The sequence below is a fragment of the Humulus lupulus genome, chromosome 5, assembly GCF_963169125.1.
Source record: "Humulus lupulus chromosome 5, drHumLupu1.1, whole genome shotgun sequence".
Taxonomy (NCBI): Eukaryota; Viridiplantae; Streptophyta; class Magnoliopsida; order Rosales; family Cannabaceae; genus Humulus; species Humulus lupulus.
The window spans coordinates 35,107,166-35,112,739 of NC_084797.1; the positions used below are offsets into that span (position 1 = coordinate 35,107,166).

The 5,574-nt window shown below is 33.4% G+C and overlaps 1 long non-coding RNA gene across 1 annotated transcript; it reads left to right on the forward strand.

The window, feature by feature from the left end:
• The first annotated feature begins 4,333 nt into the window (after window positions 1-4,333).
• LOC133780356 (uncharacterized) lies at window positions 4,334-5,198 on the forward strand. The gene is made up of 2 exons (XR_009869250.1): window positions 4,334-4,517; window positions 4,942-5,198. It is a non-coding gene; the product is annotated as an uncharacterized LOC133780356 (long non-coding RNA).
• The last annotated feature ends 376 nt before the right edge of the window (window positions 5,199-5,574 follow it).

A 5,574-nucleotide genomic window follows, 5' to 3' on the forward strand; every position in this document is an offset into this window, starting at 1 on the left:
AAGAATCTTTTGGTGGGCCTGGAGGAAAACATTCTCAATATTGTTGGGCATATGATGAATTAAGTGTATGCATTTAGCTCCATCTTTTAGATGCTATGTGCTCTTCCTCCCTGTGGCGCTAAATCTAGAAGAGTTCTTTTTTCCTTTTCAATTGTTCTCACCTTTTTAGGTTTGATATAGAAATTTGGTATTATGAGGTTTGATTTGCATCAATCACTTTTTCAAATAAAAATTCATCACAGCCTTTACAGGGTTGATGGATCCTATGTTTTTTTTTTCTTTCTGGAACACAGTATCAAGTGGTTAAACATGTTGTAGCTGCCATTTCAATATTCTGACCCTTAAATTTATTTAAAAAAAAAAAAAAGAAATTACTTGAAGAGCTAGTCATAGCTATTTGTATACTTTTCCTGACTATGTTAGGGAATTACTAGTTGGAAATGATAATGATCACTGTTCTTAGTATCCCACTGTTTCATCACTGATATAAATTTGTTAACATCCTATTATATTAAAATTTGTGAAATAGGTCTCTCTCTCTCTCTCTCAAATCAGATGAATTGTTAAACAATAACAGTGAATTGAATGAATGACAGCCTTCTGGAGTAGAATTTCCCAAGCGTTCATTAGACGTCGTCCCTATATTTACACCCCTGCTTCACATCAGACCATGGGTCATCCTCAACCTGGCTATGGAATGCCTAGCAATGCTTCAAGAAGGCTTGATGAAACTATGGCTACAGAAATTGAGAGTTTGAGGTGAAAATTTTAACGCAGTTCATGATCTAGATATTAGGTTTTGAAATTTTTTTGTCTTCTGATTTTTTTTTTCATAAAGCTTGTCAAGCATGGAGGCTATGCAGAATGTTCTAGAACTCCTAAGTGACATGCTACAGGCAGTAAATCCTGGTGATTCTGCGGTATGAGCAATGAATTTTTTTCATCTCTATGATCTATGATATGAGCTACTTGTCCCATTTTTTTTTAATCTCTATGAGCTACTTATCCCTGAAACTTAATGTGGTTCTTTTGCCATTATGTTTAGGCTGTAAAAGATGAAGTGATAGTTGAGCTTGTTAATAGGTGTCGCACCAACCAGAAAAAGCTGATGCAGATGCTCACTTAAACTGGGTTAGTTTCATCTATACAGTCAGGATATTTAATTAAGAATAATTTGCTCATTTTATTTTATATTATTGTTTTCCTGGTGTGCCCTTTTATGCTGTGCATCTTTACAAAGATTGATAGTCATGCCAGGTTGATAGAGTGAAGGATAGGGGACATACATATTTCATCAGGTTTCTTAATAGCTAGGAAGCATATCCAGAACAGCGTGCAATGGCTGCATTTGTTTTGGCTGTAATTATGGATGGTCACAAACGGGGTCAAGGTTCTTCCATAGTTAAAAAATTATATAGTTTGGATAATTAATGCTATGAAATGTCCTTGTTTTACCCTCTAGACAGCAAAGCAGACATTGTCTTGTTTTCAATTTTTTGTGTGGATGGTAGTGTGCCAATGGAGCTGTCCACTGCCACACCATGACTTTATCTGTGACTGCTGACACTGACACTGACATTTCATTACAACCACAAGTCACTTGTTGTAATTTTGTACTATTATGGTCCATCTCCATGGCTGCCAGATTATTGTTTAGTCGTATCCATAGATAGATATATATACATAATTTTAGACCTTATGTTATAAGCTACTGCATTCATACATATATATTTGGATATAATTGTAGATTTTCTATCTGTTATAAGCTACTGAATCCATACATATGCAGGTTTTGGCTACTATACATCTCATTACCATGATTTGAAATTTGTGTACCACAAGCATATTGGTAGCTTGTTCATACTCTTGAGGCTGCTCAAACAAACCTGCTCCTCCCGGGGCAGTATTGTAATTTGTTAACTGAGCTAATGAAGTTTGATTTCTTTTCCATCCTGGCAGCTCTAGGGAGATTTTCCGTTGGTCACAACAATCATCTCAAGTCAATTGCTGTAGCATATTGGAAGCAGACTGGTTCTCCTTTGAGTTCCCTGCCTTCTTTGGCTCATAGAAGAAGTCCAAGTAGTGTTGTTCCATCTTAGATTGGTCCAATATCGAGAGTTGGCACTGACAGCTCGTCTCTTGTTCGAGATGGAAGGGTCTTCACTAGCAGCCCTCTTACTACTTCTGGATTGGCCCGATCCTTTGGCATCGACTCCTTTTGGATTGGCCCGATCGTCGTCATGGATTGATATGAATGGAGGAGGTATTTTTTTCTGCCAATTATATTCCAGGACAATCTTATTTGTTGGAATACATGTTTCTTGTTATATTTTCGTAATTACTTATTAAATGAACTGTTATGAACATGCCATACATTAAATAAGCTTTTAATGGTCTTGCTTGCTATTTGTTATAAGGAGCATTTTTGCTACTGCCTAGGTTGTAATATAGATGATGACTGTCATCTTTTTATTTATACAACTTGCTTTATCAATAGAAAAATAATATTAAATCTATACTTATTCAGGGCTGAGGCAACTAAAGATGATAGATTTGCAGCTTTAAGTAGGTCACAGTATGGTCTTGTTGACCTTGGAGCTGCTTTATTCTATCGGGTAGTTATTTCTATTCATGTTATAAAAGTTGTGATTTATGTCAGATTTCCTGAGATAAAGATTCAGGTAAGAGGTATCTAATGTGATTTTGCTTCTTAGGCTTGTGTTAATAGAGATAAGTCATCATCATCTGAGAAGCGGGTGAAGAGAGAGCATGCTGATGCACGTTTAAGAGAAGAGCTCAAAAAAGGAAAGTGGCTATGGTAAATCATATACTGATTGATTTGGCAATATCAAGTTTCCTTTTTTGTAATTGTTATTACTTTTTATAATGAAAATGCAACAATTCTCCCCTTCCTTAATTTAGGAGTCTAATAGTTTATGAGTTGTGTGATGTGAACATTGTAAAATATATTAAGGGAAACTAAATATATAAATAACCACCCTGGTTACCGGTTTTAGATGAGCTGTAACAAATTCTTGTGTATTGAGCTTTGCTCTTGTGGAGAGTCCCAGCCTCTTAAATGCTTGGAAAACCTGTATCCAATTTTCAGTTCATCAATAACACTCACCGAGGATTTTCACGCCATGTTACCTATTTTGTAGCTCTAATTCCTATCAATATGCGGACACCAATGCTTTTTATCTCTCAAATTATCTTAGCATTTGCAATACTTCATTTGCAAGAATACTTTTAGGTTTTAATTCATTATGTATGCAATCATGCAGGTTGATGCTGCTCTTATACTCCTTGGTAATATGATTTCAAGGGTGAGTATGAAAATTTATTCTCTTATTTGGATTTCGAGAAGGATACCTTATCACCTTTTTAATTTTTTTTTTATTATTTCCTTATATATTCAATAAGGTTTTGTTTCTTATAAACATACATATAAATACACATAAATGCTCCATCAATTTTCACCTTGTCAGCATGCCTCTAGGGGTTCATCTATGTGAACATGAATGTGTCTATTGTTGACTAATGTTCTTATGAAATTTCTTTTTCCAGGATCTTATAAATATGGTTGTTGTACCCCAAGATGTCTGGGACCTCAGGTTATTCAAATGAATTCCATCAATGTAAGTGTGTTCTTTGTTATTTAGTTCCATTAATAAAGAAATTGTAGTTTGGAGTTTTGATTGTTTAATGGTATTTTATGCTGGTCATTCTGATTTACATATTAGTTAATGTAGAGGACGAGCTGGAAAAACTTCTTTGCTTATCTGGGTCCTATATTTCTTGTCTTTGTTGCATATAGTCTAGTAAAGCATGCCACCCTGTATGGACCAGTTTTTTCTGGCTACATACTTGATATTTCTTTCTATATGTAATGAATTAGATGCTATTTTTTTTAGCAACAATTATCTAGTGGGTTATAGTAGCAATATCAATTTTTAACTTCAGAATGTTTGTTTAAAAAAGGTATTTTAAACACTGTTGGAACTGCAAAAAGAAATTCTGAAATTAATCCGGAATAATTCATTAAGATATTTCTGTTGGCAGCCTACACAAGAAGGATCTTGGAAGCATGAAGCATATTTGTTTTTTCCAGTTCATTTGGATGGAACATTGTTGGACAATGCTAACACATGAAAGCTAAAAAGGAGTTATTCTCAACCACCGATGTTCTTCATATATTTCTACAGGTAGATAGATATGTTTCTTTAGACTTTTTAAACTGAGTTATGTTATCACCTGTGATTCAGTTCCTCTTCTATATGATACAATGATGTGTACTTATAGTAAAATAGTTGAACCTGAAATTCTGTTTAACAACTTTGTGCAGGTTTCGAGCACATGCACAATTTAGATCCACCATATGCTCATAATGATGTCAAGCCTGGTAATGTCCTCATAACTCATGGGAAAGGACAACAACCACTAGCCATATTGATGGATTTTGGCAGTGCTCGGCCTGCAAGGAGGCAGATTCAATCTTGTTCTGAGGCACTACAATTGTAGGTTTTTGTTTTTGTTCCCCCAGTCGAACACACACACACACACATGCAATGCATCAGTTACCCTACTATGAATGACATTCATCCAATGCTTTGGCATTTGTATGAGGTCCGAGTTTATTTTTTCATAGTCTTAAGAGATAAAAAAATATTGAATTTTTTTAATTAATGGCATATTTGTGAAGACTTGACATGTGTTCATGTTTTGAGGTTTCTAATCAAGTTTTTGCATTTTTAGTTACTGTTTGGATAGCCTAATTTAAAAAACTTATCAAATTACAAAATGTTTGAATTTTTACTCTGTACAATTTAAAAGTTCCTATTGTTAGAATAGGCCAAAGTAATGGAGGATTGGATATAGATTTCATCTTTCATTAAATATTTTGCACTTGTATTGATGGTGGACTCATTGCTTGCTGTGTAGGAATGGGCATCTGAGCATTGTTCAACACCTTTTCGAGCTCCTAAGTTGTGGGATTGTCCAAGTAATGCAGATATCGATGAGAGAGTTGATATTTGGTCATTAGGATGCACTTTATATGCGATAATGTGATAATGTTTTTTACCATGTGATTTAAGATTTATTGGTTTAAGTTTTCGGGTCTTTGTCTCTTGAGAGCTATAATATAATTTGATGACAATGTTGAATGTTTTAAAATAATTTGTGGATTGTTAATACAATGTTGAATGCTTTTTACATTTTGTTATTTGAAAATCAAGTTCATTTGATGATGCTAGTATATATTAGAAAGCTAATTTGAATTATAGAAATAAAAAATAAAAATATAATAGAATAAATTAGTGTTATATAAATGAATATATAATCAGAATTTAAACTTATCTAAATATTAAAATAATACGAAAAATGTGTTATAATATCTATTACAATAACACTTTTTATAAGTAAAGAATTTTGTTATGCAAACTTCATTATATAACAAAAAAAATGTGTTATACTAAAGTGTAGTATAACACAAAAAATGTGTTATGCTAAAGTGTAGTATAACACAAATTTATAAGTATTGAAATGTGTTATATAATCGACTATAAATAATAT